Genomic DNA, 16,865 nt, shown 5'->3' on the forward strand with positions numbered 1-16,865 from the left:
AACAGCGTGGAGTAAAGTCGAGGACCATTTATGCTGAAATCAAATCCCAGTTGTGCTCCAACGTGAAACTTTTTCCTTGTTTCTCCACCTCACGGATCTCATCTCCTCCTGACACTTTCCTGTGCCATTTCTTATGGTTTTGAAAACATTTCAAGTCACAATCGGCAGTACTTCGAAAGGTTAGAATTTAGGTGATGATTTGGGGTTTCCTCTCAGTTGAATTTGTTGGCTTTATTCCGTTGTTTCTCACTAGCACTGAGGAGAATATCACAAACTACAAGACTTAAGCTCAGTCTCAGAGCAGAAAAGGTTTCCGATCGTTTTCTGAATGTCGTCATTTTCTCCTATATATTTTCCACCTCTATTTGCAATCAAAGCAACACCAGAAATGATTAACAGCAATGAAAGAGTAGGAAAGCCACATAATTCACTACAATGTGTAATAAATACGAGTGTTCTGAGAAATAAGTTGGATTTGTTTAGGGGTCTGAATGAAGTAGGCAATTCAAAATCTGTTACAGCACAATGAGACCCATCTCGACATCGGCAGCACCTCTCTGCATCTTTTATACTTCTTCATTTGTTGAGATGGGTTTCTCACTACGCATTGGTGAGTTGCCAGTTAAAATGGATTACTGCTTGTCAAACACTTTACTCATGGCCCAGTTCACCTCATTCATATTCAGCTGACCATCTGCCAAATGAATTAGACATCAAGAATTCTCGATATGAAAATTAGAGCCAGTAACTTCAGCTCACTGCTAGCTCCAAAGGATCCTTAAGGCTGGCCACTGGGTGCTAACATCTCAGCTTGTGCTCCATGGGCACCAGCCACATTTCCATTGACATGTGGCAGCTAATGAGAACCCTCATAGCACATCCCCAGTCAACTGAAAGGATGCTTCTGCACTCCAATCTCAGGCTGCACCACCAATTCTCATTGAAATGCAGCAGCATAGACACTCAGGGACATTACCCAGCTCATGGACTGGACCAGGCTGCATCTCTGGGCTCTTCACTTGCTGTCATAGTGCTCTCGCACTCCCTCCCCCCCTCTCTCTCTGAGCCTATCTGGATGCTCACTGCATTCCTCCTTTGCATTGCTTTGCCTTGCTGTTGTGCACTTTGCTCCCTAGCCAGACTAACCCCCCACCTTCTTAATATCGTCATGCCCCAACATAGCCCTGTCTAATTTTACCAACATCCATGTCCTTCTCCTTCATAAATACCGATGAAAAGTATCCATTTGGGACCTCACCACTTTCCTCCGGCTCCACACATAAAGTCTCTCCTTTGTCCTTGGGTGGACCTACTCTTTTTCTAGTTAGCCCTCTGCTCCTAATTACATGCATAAAGTGCCTTGAGATTCTCATTAATATTACTTGCCAAGGACATTCACCTTGAGAGAGTGATAGTGAGCCTGTTCTGCAGCAGTCCATGTGTTACGGATGCATGCACAGTGCTGCTAAGGGAGGAACTTGTCCCAGTGACAAGGATAGGACGTAGTTCCAAAGCAGAGGTAATGCACGTGTACCTTGGAAAAATGGTGTCGCCATGCACTCCTGCCTCTAATTTCTTCACAGTGTTGCTCCAGCATTCAAACTTACAAAGTGACATTATGCAGCTTTGACAATAACCAGTTTGTGTGATTTCTAGTCCCAGCTTCAGAGATCACAGTCAGTCAGATGAACAGGAAGTTCTTTTGAGCAGTAACCTCAAAAGCCACACTGAGAGGCAGAGAGTTACACAGCTGCTGTCACTTGTCAAGGGGCCATAAATGCACGTGAAGGAAAAGCTGTTTCTCACCAAGAAGTGGCTACATATCGGGAATCAAGCTCAGAAAGTCAACAAACAATTTGCCCCATTGTTCTTGCAGGAACTCCCATTCTAATGGTGAGTGCTCTTAATTGGATGTGGTACAAGGAAAAATGCTTCATTAATTTCAATTTGCTTTAGCTCAGTGAATTTAATGTTTGTTAGTAAATCAATGACACAGATTTGTACTGCTACCCTTTAACTTCTCATGGTGTTCTCAGGAAGCTCAGCTTCTTGAGCTGTAATTCCTAGAATGAGTGAATATGAGTCATAATCTGATCTATGTCTGGGAAATGGGGTTGAGAGTGAGCTGGTTTTATTTAAGGTGTATTAAGATGTTAAAACTAGTGAACAGGGTTTATAATTGACGGCAGAGGCAAGAGTTCTGCATCCATGTCCAGTTTGTCATTCTGATTCAAAATGTTTGCCTGCACGTGGGGCTGGGCAGAACCAAAAGGGAATTAGCAACCTAATCTATATTGGGGCAAGGGATTTACAATGTCATACAGCAACAACAACGCTCTGCATTGTATCTTGGCTCATCCATCACATTCCTGACTTGCTCCTTGTAGATAGTGGGCAGGCTTTCGGGAGATGAGTTACTCACTGCAAAATTCTCGGATGATAAAAAGGAGGATGGTAGGCAATTGAGAGTGAACGTGACAGATGATGAGCTCAGCAGCAGAAGATTGAAACAGCACTATGCAGTACAGGGAATAAGGTGTTTTCAAATTCATCATGGGACCAAGTACTAAATTGTAAGACAATCCTACACTGTGTGATTCAGTTTCACAATAGAAATGTAATTGAGAAAACGTGTCAGTTTCTAGAAAGAGAAGTTATGTTTATTTTTCAATGAGTCACTGGATAAATATTGGTTATTTCTAAATGATTCAAATTGTGTTAGTATTGGTTTGTACATGAGTAGAAAATACTTATTTGTGAAGAACATTTCTGTTTTACAATGGCTAGATTCCACTTTCTATATCACAAGACAGAAGCGTGATGATAGAAAAAGCAGCAGAAGTAACCCATACAGCCCATGGAGCCTGCTCAGTGAATAAGGAACAGGAGTATGGTGCTAGAAAAGCACAGCAGGTCAGGCAGCATCCGAGGAGGAGGAAAATCAATGTTTCGGGCAAAGGCCCTTCATCAGGAATCCTGCTGTGCTTTTCCAGCACCACACTCTTGACTCTAATCTCCAGCTTCTGCAGTACTCACTTTCTCCTAAGGAACAGGAGTAGCCCATAAAGCCCACTGAGCTTTATCAAAGTTAACTTTTAATCAAAGTTAACATTTCAGAACATTCCAGTGTCCCTTTCACAGAACGTGTCACTGGACCCAAAACAATAACTCTGATTTCTCTTCACAAATGATGCCCGACTTGCATAGCTTTTCCAGCAATTTCTGTTTTGGTTTCTGATTTCCAGCATCTGCAGTTCGTTTGGTGTTTATCCCAACCCAATCTAGTCTCATCTGCCAGCACCCGACCCATATCCCTCCAAAGCCTCCCTATTCATATACCCATCCGGGTGCCTTTTAAACTTTGCATTGTACTAGCCTCCACACTTCCTCTGCGTGAAAAAGTTGTCAGTTAGGTCCCTTTTAAATCTTCCCTTCTCCCCTTAAACCTATGCCCTTTAGTTTTAGACTCCCCTACCCTGGAAAAAAGACCTTGATTATTCACCCTATCCATACCCCTCATGACTTTTTAAACTTCTGTAACATCACCTCTCAGCCTCCAATATTCCAGAGAAAATAGCCTCAACCAAGTGAGCCTCTCCCTATAGCTCAAACCCTCCAGCCATGGCAAAAGCCCTGTAAATCTTTTCTGAACCCTTTGAAGTTGCATAACATCCTTCCGATAGTAGGGAGACCATAAATGAACACAGTATTCCAAAAGTGGTCGAACCAATGTCTTGTACAGCCACAGTACAAGACCTCCCAACTTCTATACTCAACGCACTGACCAATAAAGGCAAGCATAGCAAATGCCAATTTAAAGACTACTCTGCACATTCATTTCTCCTACCAAAGTGGGTAACCTCACATTTCTCAACATTACATTCCATCTGCTACAGTATTGTCTATTCACTAAGCCTGTCCAAATCCTCTGAAACTGGTTTATACATTCCCACTTATCTTTGCATCATTTGCTTAAGGTGTAATGCTTATACAGTGGGAAAGTCACTGGGCTTCAGAATACATCTCCAGGGCACACGCACAAAGCAACCCCACCGCCCCGTGCCCTAACACTTTAACTCCCCCTCCCAATCCGCCAAGGACAACCATGTGCTGGGCCTCCTCCATCACCTGATCCCTTTAGTCACAAGAGCCATGTTCACCTCCCTCTTGAAATATCCAACAACTTGTTGATCAAGTGAAGTTTTGATCCATGCTCTTAATTGTTTGCGCAACATTGATTCCGAAGCAACTTATTTTAGTTACAGTTGCAAACTTCGGCATCTGTGGTACATTTCCACTGACACCTTAGTAATGTGGTGCTTTTCTAAAAGTGCCTGTGGAATAGTAATTTTTATTCAAAATATATTTATATTTAATCTGAAGCCTTTGGAGACTCCATGTGGACTGACTTTATAACCATGAGCTCTGAAACACATTTAACATTTTTGAATGTGGTGAGGAACAGTTGTATGGTTTAGGCTGGAACATTTTTGTACCATGAATTGGGGCTAGGGGAGTTTTCAAGCTGCTTTGAATTCTTAGAAGGGACGGAAATTATTTGAATCACTTCATTTTTTTAATTGTCTTCCTGTCAATTTGAGACACAGTAGAAACTGAAACATGCAAACTTTTACAAATTGTCTTCTATTGTAACATTTTGGGCTTCTTTTGAAAATTTGTTCCCTCGTGTCCTGAGTGGATTGACTCTTGTGGGGTTACCATTTCACACGGTCTGATAGTTCTGTCAAGTTAAATGCAAAATATTGCAGATGCTAGAAAGCTGAAACTGGTTGGATGACTCTATAACACAGAGAATGCTGGAGAAACTCAGCAAGTCTAACAGCATCTGTAGAGAATGAAACTGAGTTAACATCTGAGTCCCATATGACTCTTCTTCTACTTTGTTGCTTCCAAATTGACGTTGACAATATCTCCTTTGTCGATGTCCCCTTTACAGCTTCCGAACTCACAGTCCCCACAACTGTGCACTATTTGCTGTTACCTCCATTCCAAAATCTACAACTGCACAGCTCTGGCAGACCCATCCTTTCAGACTGTTCCATCTCCACTGAATTTATTTTTTCCTGTATTGACTCTGTTTTTCCCCTCCTTGTTCGGTCTATTCCCATTTATATTTGTCAGCAGGCTATAGTCCAACAGAGTTAAAAATCACTCAACACCCAAGTATAGTCCAACAGGTTTATTTGGAACTACAAGCTTTCAGAGCGATGCTTCTTCATCATGGGGCAGGATAATTGGACACAGAATGTATAGTAAAAGGTCAAAGTGTCATGCAACTGATGCCATGTATTGAGCAAACTCAGATTGTTGTTAACTCTTTAATCACTTAGAATGAGTTGCAGGTTTTGATTCATTGATATGTAAATCCCAGAACTTCTTTCGAGTCCCATTCCCGAGATAACTTAAGGTTTTAAAGAAAAGGCAACATCTCAGCTCAGACAATGCATTAAAGACGTGAGATTAAAGTCTGTCTGTATTCCAATCTTGAGTCAGACTGATTCTATTTCCAAAGTAGGAATTTATGAATTGTCACATGGACTGACTGTCTCAAGCACCACAATGTTCATTATTCTACATCAGTATTCCCCACCACAACAGCATCGCTGCCACAGCCTCAGCACTCAATATCAACAACTGCCAATATCAGGACACCATCTCACAACTCATCCACAATGTCTTCACCTTTGATAACAAGTTCTTCATCCAGACACACGGAATAGCCATGAGGAGCAAATTTACACCCCAGTATGCCAACATTTTCATACACAAGTTTGAACAAGACCTCTTTGCTGCGCAGGACCTCCATAAATTTTGACAATATTTTCCTCCTCTGGATCCATGGCAAGGAGTCACTGAAGCAACTACACAATAATATCAACAAGTTTAAAACCTCCATCAGACTTACCACAGGCTACTCTTGGACTATAACCTGGTGTTGTTTGATTTTAAATTTTGTCCACCCAAGTCCAACACTGTCACCTCCACATCATAGTCCAACAGGTTTATTTGAAATCACAAGCTTTCGGAGCATTGCTCCTTCATCAGGCACATTTTGGTATCTACTCAAGGCTTCATGCCCCTATTTGAGCATTCACACTGTACATTGCTACATTGTAAGATTGTCACGTTGGAGATTGGGTGCCAGGTACCTCCTTTAATCCAAAACCAAAGCAGAAATTGCTGAACAAGCTCAGCAGGTCTGGCAGCATTTGTGGAAGGAAATCAGTGCTCTGATGAAGTGCAATCTAGATTCAAAATGTTAGCTAGCTCTGTCTCCATGGATGCTGCCTGACCCGCTGTGATTTCAAACCACAGTCAAGTCTATAGCAAATCCAATGTCTTGCTGATTGACTTGCATTGCATTTTCAGTAACTTCTTGATTTAATTCAAAATATATCTCATCATTCTTGGCTTTTATTTCTTTCTTTATGTGCTTCAAAACCATTTGATTTGCAAGAACATAACATGAATGTGAGCATTTTAGTTTTCATATTTAATTTTCCTCTCTTTAGATATTTTTTAATTAACAGATCCAGATGTGTTATAGCACATGCCTGCGGTAGGTGGGATTCGAACCTGATGTTCCTAACCCAAAGTAGGGTCACTACTACTACTACGTCACACACGATCAAAGCATTTTACATCAATAAAATCCCTCTCTACTCATATCTATTCCAGTCCTTACATTCATCAGCAATTTTCCTGTGTATCCTTAGAACTAAACCAAACATTTAATCAATTATTTGGCCCTATTTCAGTTTCTCATACTGGAAATTTTGTGAGCTTAAGAAATAAGGTAAGAGGGATGTTTCAACCTCTTCAATATTTCAAAATTTTGTTTTAAATCCACGTTTTTACCCCCAAAATCCCCAACTCTCTTGAATGTCCAGGCTCTTGGAGTTAGGCTCCAGAGTTCTCACCTCTACATGGGTACATCAGTTAAATAATTAGGACAAATAAATGTCAGCAAGCTGTTTATAGTAACCAGTATCCATGGCATAACACATCTTGCTCTTGTCTGCTTTCTGTCCACAAATAGTCTCCAACGTTGGATAGTGTCCTCTTAATCTGTTCCTTTGTATAAACTCCTCCATCCAAATTAACAACCTCTCACTTTGTCTTGTCATCTCATGTGGGCCTCTTTACTCCCATTGTATCAATCACAGACAAGGCCATTTCCCAATTCTTTCTTATGTCACTCTTCAGCCCGAATCCCTTTTTGTAATTCATTCGTGAAACGTGGATGCCACTCGCTCAATCAGCATTCACTGAGCCCAGGAGCCATTTTCTGAATTATGATGAACTTTGTCTTAATTTTGCTATTTTTTATTATTAACATTTCACTGTACTTTTCATGTCAAAGTACATGTGACAATAAATTTCTATTCTATTCTATCCTATCAATTTATTTATTGTCCATCCCTAACTGCCCTTGTGAAGGTGGTGGTAAGCTTGCTTCATGAATTGCTGTAATCCATTTGATATAGATGTACCCACAATCTTACACCTTTCCATGCTTTACTTGGGAAATTCAAAGCTCTTTCCCATTCACATGTACCTACATTTTCAAGCTACTAATAATCTAGTCTTTGGCTTTCCATTTGCCCTGAAAAACATCTGCAACAAACAATCTAATTGAACACAATTTCCATTCCACTTTTTAAAACCAAGTTCCCATTGAAACCATTAATCTCTCTCTGTTTTACCCCAGTGATTTCCCCCAGGTCAAACTTTATTGCTGCCTCCTTAAGCCCAAGGTTCATTTACTTAGATTGTTTCAATTTTCTTGGAGACTGATCAAGTTTCTTTCTCTAAGTTAATTCTCAGTGATCACCCACAAGATCTCTCAAGATAACAAGATTAACAGCTTTTACTGCAACAAACTAACAGCAGCATTATCAAACACAATTTTTGTAGGCAACTTATACTTTAGACTTTTAGAATTTTCCCCTTTTAATACAAAATAAAATTGCCATAGTCTTACTAGACTAGAGGGCTGCTCTCTCCAACAACTGAGGTGACTGTTAGTGATTTAACCTGAGGGTCAACACACTTCAGATGCATCACCACCTGCAATGCCAACTTAGATACAGACGTACCTGGGCACAGCTTCGTATGCCACAAGATTTTAGACAACAGAGAAATAAAATGTTCAGCATTTCAGGAAAGAGTTCAATACAGCAGACCACTGTGTACAAAAGATGGGAATGTTGCTCTACCTCTATTTATTTTAGATGGGCTGTCTTCATTTGCTGTACCTTTGCTGATGGCCGTGGAGACCATGCTTTGTGAGATGGGTTTTACTACAAACGGTGCTTATGAAACTATCAGGGCTCATTGTGGGTTCTTGTTTTCAGTGTTGAGATCTCTCACTATGAAGGTATGTGACAGCTCCCACGAGCTGTTGCAATTTTTGTCTGTCATCAAGTAGTGATAATTAATGTCTAGAGATTTGATGTCGCACTTGCAAGCGTCCTTAAAGTGGAGCTTTCAGCGTCCCACTGTTGTCTATCTCTGCTGGGATTTTCCAGTGCCACATTTTTTGATTCTGATCTCCAGTATTTGCAGTCCTCACTTTCTCCAATCTCTGGCTACCACATTGTAAAATCTCATGGATGAAATGAGCTTGGAAGATCGAGAGCAGGAAATTGACCAGAAGCCAAGAATGATGTGAACTTATAAAATGAAAGCAGGAGTAGGCCATTTGTACCCTAATTCACATCAAGTCCCATTCACCTGTCACCCACTGTGCTCACATTGGCTCTGGGTTAAGCAGCATTTCTCGTTTAAAATTCTGATTCTGATTATAAATTCCTCTGTAGCTTCACCTTCGCTGTGACCTCCTCCAGCCCTATAAGGCTCTGAGGTGCCAGCTCACCTGTAATTCTAGCCTTGAATATATCCCAAATGTTACCCCCACCACCATTATTAACTGGGCCTTTAGCTGCTGTGAATTTAAGCTCGAGAATCAATTCACTAATTCTATTTTTATTCTCCATTCACTTTGAAATAAGGGCCAACATTCAATTTTCCTTCCTGTTAAAAAATTTTGTGACTCCCAAATCCGTCTTCATTTTTACCCAGTTAAATAATATTCAGTTCCTCTCTTCTTCCTGCTATAGTGCATAACCTCACACTTCCCCAAAGTATATTCCATCTGCCAAATGTTTGCCTATTTGCCTCACCTGTCCACATTCCTCTACAGATTCTGTGTCATCCTCACCACTTGGCTTCTCACCTGCAAACGTGACAATAGCACTTTCTAAATATTGTAATGGGATTAACTCAATAATGCCCTCCCAGCAATTAGGATGGGCGATAAATTTGGGCACAGCCAGTGACCCCCACAGCCCATTACTGAATGAGGAAAAGTCTTGCGCTTGGTTTTGTTTGACCAAGCTCCTGTTATGCGATGTTTTATTGCATTAAAAGTGCGATATTATGTGCAGGTTGTTGTCAATGGCAATTAAGTGGATACCAGTGTTCCCTTCCTTTGCAACCCCTACTTGCTCTTTCTCCAAAGAAATTGCTTTGAATTCAATCTCCTAGTTTAAAGTGGACTTTTGACCCTGAATGTGCCTTCCTCTATCTGACTCACATTCTCACTACCTCCACTGACAAATGCACTAAGTGACGATATCTGCGGTTTTTTTCACTTGAATGCAGTATGGCATTAATATTTTCAATTCTGCATCTAATTGTAATTTACTTGAGGCTTTGTTGCTCATGATTGTGCAGTGACCCCTGTTGAACTGCAAATAAGACATTGGTAGACTGATGATGCTTTGTCTTTAAAAGGTGTACGTTGTCCTTGATTCTTTAAAAAGAGAGGTTGAACACGAGGTAAGGAGCAGTCTGTGCTAACGTACGCAGCTTGTGAGAGTTTTTTTTTATTAAAGTTGGAATAGTCTGGATGGGTGTGGCCAGTTCTCACAGAACAGGATCGCTAGTTTTTTTTTAGTTTTGGATTCAGCCAAAGTTGCTGTAGTTTTGACGAAGTAAAAGCTATTTTTTAACCTCTCTTGGTTACAGCTATGAAGTGGGGTTTCTGTTCCCTCTACAGGCGTTGTGTGTGAGCAAATCTGTTTTCTGAATTTGCTTTTTTGCCAAGGGGTGTGTATCTGGGATTTTACTATATGAGAGCAGTTAATAAGTAATTGTCACTGTATGTATTACACTATTAAGTTTTGCAATCAAGTTGTTATCTTAAGTTTTTTTTATTTTGTTGTATTTTAACTATTGTGTTTGAATAAATTTGAATAATTTGCATAACTTTGAGTAGTTTGACCAGTCAAATTGCATCTGGAACACAGCACCCCAAATTTACCTTTAAAATAAGAAAATATTAGGGTCTAGGTTACCTTCTTAATATATTTTGAGGGAGTCTCATCCATTACAATAGCTTAACATGAACATTTTTCTGTTGTAAGACTCTTTTTGGTCTTAGATGGTACCTCTGCATTATTGTATTCAGCTGCATTATCTCCTACACTTCTCTCTAAATATATTGTAGTCTGAAAATTGTCAAAGCAGAGAGTATCATCTCTTGAATGATAGTGGATCATTTATAATTGAAGTAGCCTGAAGTCCATAGTAATGTCCCCCTGGCTTCTTCAAAGAGCTTCATCTTCACATGATAGCCTCTACTCAGAGTGTCTCATTCTCACCTGAGTCAACAAATTCAGTTCATGCACCAGAGACTACAGAACAAAATGGAGGCTGATACTTCCAGTACAGAATTGTTTACTCTTTCTTACATTTCAAACTCCATTTTGTTAAAGCTGCTGCCTTTGAAGTGAGATGTTCAAGACTCGCAATTAAATTCAGACAGGTTGGCTTTCATGATTTTGTTGCAAACAAAGGAACACAGGAACAGAACTAGGAACTTTTGATGAAGGGCTTTTGTCCAAAACGTTGATTCTCCTGCTCCTCAGATGCTGCCTGACCTGCTGTGTTTTTCCAGCAACACACTCTCAACTCTGACTTGACTTATGGCCTAACTCTAGATATTCGCCTTTGATCCATATCTCTAATAACTTTTCTTAACTAAATTATTTCTCCCTCCGATTTAGAATTAACATTGACATGCCATGAGTATTTACGAACATCTGAATCTGCTGGAATTACATTCAGGGTAAAAGTGGGAAATACAAACCCAGTTGTGTTCAAACCCAACTAATTGTGGGATGTATTTATCCAACTGGCTGGGCTTCTTCTTCCAACATTCAATGACTACAAACATCCTCCATTACTTAGCTCCTTCATAACATAGTATTATCTTTGCTTACAGTGTAAAAGGTGAAGCTGAGCAGCAGTTATACTGGCTGACATCAGGAAAACCAGAGCAGAGGATAAGTAAATGGAGCTGAACCCAAAAAGGGGCATGGCTCAAAAGGCCATCTTTTATTGCTACACCCTTGTCCCACGCAAGGATTTTGATGCATTCTCCTAATTGTAATGAAAGGTCAGTGAACTGACAGTGCCTGAGTCTTGTGTCGCCTTTAAGTGCTTTAAGTGTGAATCCTGGCAAATGTACAAGAGCCAGTTCCAATGGCATCACTTTTGTGACAAACTGACCAATATTGATTAAACATGACATGTCCGATGGAGGAACCTGGCACCCAAATTCTTATGTGTCAAGCTTACAATGTGGCAAGGTTACAATGTGAATGCACACTCTCAAAAATAGGCATGAGGCTTTGAGTAGATAGCGATATATGCCTTGCAAAGCTCAGTAGACAACTCTTCCTTTTGCAACACTGTAGCCAGGTTCTCGTTGTTATGAAGGTAAAGGCATATACTGTACTTTTAAGAGAGAGTAAATGCTGTTCTGAACTGACAGCTTACAAACACCAGTGTATATGACTAGATGACAGTATCAGAGTGCACTGGAAAATTGAAAATATGTAACATTGGGCTGTGAAATGGATTCCTGAGTTGGTTGCTGTTTTGACAACAATGCAAATTTAACCAATCAGTTTAATATTAAAATCCAATTGAGTTTGAATTTATTGTTTTGCCAACATCAACCCAATGAAACGCTCCAATGTTGGGGATACAAAAATGCAGGCATTTTGAAAATTGGATACAGAGTGACTGCAATCGAGAGAGACTCAAGACATTAGGAAGCTCTCTCTATCAAAGGTACCTTTTCATATGAAACATATTCTCAGTAAAAAGAAAGAAGACAACCCAGGGAGATCTTCTGCTGAAAGAAAAAAGACACTGAAGACAATAGCCACTTTGTGGTTTTAAAATTAAGTTGATGCAATTTTAGTAAGTGTCTTATTGGAACAGTATATTATTATAGAGTTGGAGGCAGGTAATAAGCAGTTAAGAGAAAGGGGGGCTTAGAGTTGTGAATAGTTGCTAGTTAATGTTCATTTTTAGAGTTTAAAATATTGATATTATTTTCTTTAAATAGTGGAATTTGGGAGTTCTCTGTCACTCATATTTTAATAGACTACGAGGTGAGGTGAGTTTTTCTGGGTGTTTGGTTTAATTAACAGAGGGGTTCACCCCTGTGCCATAACAGCCTGAACTGTCCAAGGGCATTGACATCTGCAGCCACATCTGCCCAGGCTGGCACAGTCTCTTCTCTCCTGGACTGGCAAGCTGAAGTGTGGTATGGTCTTTTGATGTCTCCAGGCTTGGGTATAGTCCAGAACTGTAGGTAGAAAAAAGTGTTGTTCTGCTACCTTTGAAATATGTAACTCATAAGATGGAACTTGGAAGGTCCTGGCAAGTGAGAGGTGGGGGATTAGCCACAGAACCTCACGTAAAATTTGGCATTTTTACACACATGTGCATTTACGAGTGGACAAGAACATAATCATACGAGAAAATTAATTCACCTGAACGGAATAACCTTTTTCAGACCTGCCTCCACATCTACTTATAAAGAAACAAAATACAACCTGAAATATCTGGCTTAATTATGAACAGTTATGAAACCCAACGAATGATCAAATCATTTTGAAACATCATCCACATCAGTCAGTCTATAAGTTGGTTTCTCATCACAGGTTAACTGCGCAAAGTGTTCTGGAATCAACATGCACAATCTTGAACAGTTTTAATTTTACCCTTGTTTTAGGTGAACAATCAAATCAAACAATCACTACAACTTGTGTAATCTACGGTGTTTTGCTGAGTTTTAAAATGTTTCAGTGGGCTGCATACTTCAGCTGAATCTTTCACCGTTCTGTCTTGGTCTTAACGTCAGTATCGTAACAAAGAGGAAGGAAGTTGTGCATTATCTGCACTTTAAGGAAGGCAGGACTGTTGTTGTTTTGTGTAAAGATCGAGTGAATACAGATGAGGACCTGTGATCAGGGCTACGATACAGTATTCAAGTAATGATCGTTGAACATAGAAGTCTAGGCAACATGTCCATTCCACCATAATCTAGTATTCAAAAGCATAAGTCAAAATCTGATAATGACATTTTGTGGTTGAAAGGCTGTGTCTCAATCAGATTGTGAAATGATGCCTTTTGTAACTTCAATAAATTTGAAAGAGGCAATGACATCTGAGACTGATGGTAAATATTGACATTATCACTGGAGACTGTTAACAAACCTTCCGATTAGAATTGATTAGTCATGCTGAACTTACTGGTAACAGTATTTGTCTTCAGTTTTAGTGACAGTGTAATGTTGTTGCTTTTAAACAATGTTGTGTAAAAACCATGTTGTTCTACCATTTACAACAGCAACTTGCGCCATCCAGATCAATGTGTTTTGTCAAAATTTGTTTACTCAGGCTCCACCATAAGAAGATATTTTTAAAGGAGGGGAGAGAGAGAGATGGGAAGGTTACAGAAGGAGATCTTGTGGCTGAGAAACATAAAACATGGCCAGCAAAAGATGGAACAAGAGAATTCGGGAATGGTCGAGAGGCTTAGGGTGAGGAAACACTCAGGGTTGTAGGACTAAGGGTGGTCACAGGGGTAGGAGTGACTGAGATGAATAGTTTCAATGAAGATTGCTGATCTGGATGCCAATATAGAGTCTCTACACCATGGAAAGAGGCCCCTCAGCCCATCATGCCACCAATCACCGAACATCCATCTGTTCGAATCCCATTTTTCCAGCACTTGGCATTTCAATCGTTCATCTAAGTAGATCTTGAATGTCTTGAGGGTTTCTGATTCCAAGACCCCTGGTTAGGCAGTGAGTCCAAATAGCCCAACCAAAAAATCTTTCTTCAAATCCTTAGAAAGGGCATTATTCAACTGAAGAGGCTGCAGAAACGATTTACCAGGATGTTGCGGGGAATGGAGGGTTTGAGTTATAAAGAGAGACTGGATAGGCTGAGACTGTTCTTCACTGGAGCATAAGAGGTTGAGGGCTGACCTCATATAGAGTTTTATAAAATCATGAGGGGCATGGATAGGTTGAAGGCAGGTGTCCTATCACTGGGCTGGGGAAATTCAAAACTAAGGGATATCATTTTAAGGTGAGAGGAGAAAGATTTAGAAAAGACATAAGGGGCAACATTTTTATATAGAGAGTGGTTTGTGCACGGAATGAACATCCAGAGGAAATGGGTGGGTGCAGGTACAGTTATAATGTTTAAAAGCCACTTGGATAAGTACGTGAACAAGAGGAATATGGGCCAGGCAAGCGGGACTAGTTAATTTGGGATTATGTTCGGCATGGACTGGTTGGATCGAATGGTCTGTTTCCATGCTACAAGATTCTATGATTGTGACAGTGGAGTTCTGGCAACCTACCTGTGGGATTGGAGTAGGAATTGGCAGTGGTTGGACAGAGTGATGGCAGTGATAGAGAGAGAAAGAGGCTTTCCTGCCTGTGTGGACATTGTGTTGCTCTGCAGGGATTGGCCTCTCCACACCAGCACCAATAACCCCGCTCCCTCACCATACACACTGCGCCCCCCGCCCCCATCCATCACAATTGCTACTGCACCACTGAAGCCATCCTGACTGACCAAGGCCAAATGGCCTACCTCTCCCCCAGGGATGCCAGTGCTGCATCTTGATTTCTGCCAACTGCAGTCTCAGCTGTGAACACAGCTCCCATTGACACTGCCAGCTGCTGGCCATCCAAGTGACTGGAAGCTCTTGGAGGTGTGGCCTTTTCTACCAAAGATTAGGGAGCCCCAGTAGCAAGCAGTAAGCTCTGGATTTTATTGAGATTTTATCCCCTAGAGGCAGAAATGCCCACAGTGATGTTGTCATTAGGTGTCTAACTGGTTGAAAGTGCTCACTGCCACCATCATTAAATCCTCTTGAGGGCAGCACTGGTAGTTAGCACTGCTGTCTGACAGTGCCAGGGACCTGGGTTCAATTCCAGCCTCAGCCGACTGTCTGTGAGGAGTTTGCACATTCTCCCTGTGCCTGTGCGGGTTTCCTCCCACAATCCAAAGGTGTGCAGTTTAGGTGAATAGGCCATGCTAAATTGCCCAGATGTGTAGGTTAGGTGCATGAGTCGGGGGGAATGGGTCTGGGTGGGTTACTCTTTGGAGGGTCAGTGTGGACTTGTTGGGCCAAAGGGCCTTTCTCTACCCTGTCGGGATTCTAATTCTAGCCAGTGCTGTGTAAACTTTTCTGTCTCTTCAATTGCCTTTCCAACCTGTTTTGCCAGCCTCATGGATTTGGTTCCTTCATGCACTCAGAATGATACGACTTCGATTATTCTCCCTCTCTACATTGTCCTTTGTAAAGGGTGTTACTTTCAGATGTACCTACATTCCTCAATTCACCAGTCTGAAATCTGTTTCTGTTTTGTTCACTAGTTGTTTACTATTTTGTCTTGATTAGTTTAAATCACAGACTTTCTGAATTGAAACCCCCTAAAGTTAAATCCATGTAATTTTATAATATAAGGAGACGACTTGTCCTAATGTTGACATCCAAGATTTCCTCACTCTTCAGTTCAAACATCACATATTCACCTGGAATGTCAGCTCCTTGTTTCGATTATCTATCACTGTTTAATTTGATCTGGCAGGTTAGCGGATAAAATGGGACCTGTGGATGAGTTAATCTGTTGCTTGTGAAAGTTCTGACATCTTTTCTCTGAGATTATCTTTTGTCGAGCTGTTGTGGTGAACTTCCTGTCGTCAATTATTTCCTTCTCGTTCAGGCTCATTTGAAGGTCACTTTGGGACGATGTGCGTCAATCCATCTGGAGCTGCGAACTCTCTCCTGCACCTTGAGCCCCAGACCGTGTGGTGTGACTGAGTTTCTCACAACTTGCTTTGTCTCCTTTTCATTTCATCCCTCCTGCCTTACTTGACATCTCTGCCTCATGCTTTCCTGCATGATGAACATATTGTCATTGTTTTCAGTCACAGACTGTTGGCTGTGATCTGTTATGCACCACAACTTCACATATGGTGTCCTCTTGTTAATGCTTTGTGGTCATGATTGGCTTGTTGGATTTAATCCTGGATTAGTGGTGCTGGAAAAGGACAGCAGGTCAGATAGCATTCGAGGAGCAGTAAAATCGACCTTTCAGGCAAAAGCCCTTCATCAGGAATACAGGGAGAGTGTCTGAAGGGTGGAGAAATAAATGAGAGGATGGTAGGGGAGGGGAGAAAGTAGCATAGAGTACAATAGATGAGTGGGGGAGGGGATGAAGGTGATAGGTCAGGGAGGAGGGTGGAGTGGATAGGTGGAAAAGAATATAGGCAGGTAGGACAAGTCATGGGGACAGTGCTGAGCTGGAAGTTTAGAACTAGGGTGAGGTGGGGGAAGGGGAAATGAGGAAACTGTTGAAGTCCACATTGAGGCCCTGGGGTTGAAATGTTTCGAGGCGGAAGATGAGGCGTTCTTCCTCCAGGTGTCGGGTGGTGAGGGAGCGGCGGTGAAGGAG

At 41.1% G+C, this 16,865-nt stretch overlaps 1 protein-coding gene across 2 annotated transcripts in view; it reads left to right on the forward strand.

Annotated features, from left to right (window-relative positions):
• The first annotated feature begins 1,742 nt into the window (after positions 1-1,742).
• Positions 1,743-16,865, forward strand: part of LOC122550911 (interleukin-13 receptor subunit alpha-2-like) — a 55,844-nt gene continuing 40,721 nt past the window's right edge. For both annotated transcript variants that reach the window (XM_043692339.1, XM_043692340.1), the window contains exon 1: positions 1,743-1,893. The gene's annotated coding sequence lies outside the window, so the exon portion shown is untranslated. The remainder of the gene's footprint in view (positions 1,894-16,865) is intronic.

This window comes from Chiloscyllium plagiosum, chromosome 6 (genome assembly GCF_004010195.1).
Source record: "Chiloscyllium plagiosum isolate BGI_BamShark_2017 chromosome 6, ASM401019v2, whole genome shotgun sequence".
Classification (NCBI taxonomy): Eukaryota; Metazoa; Chordata; class Chondrichthyes; order Orectolobiformes; family Hemiscylliidae; genus Chiloscyllium; species Chiloscyllium plagiosum.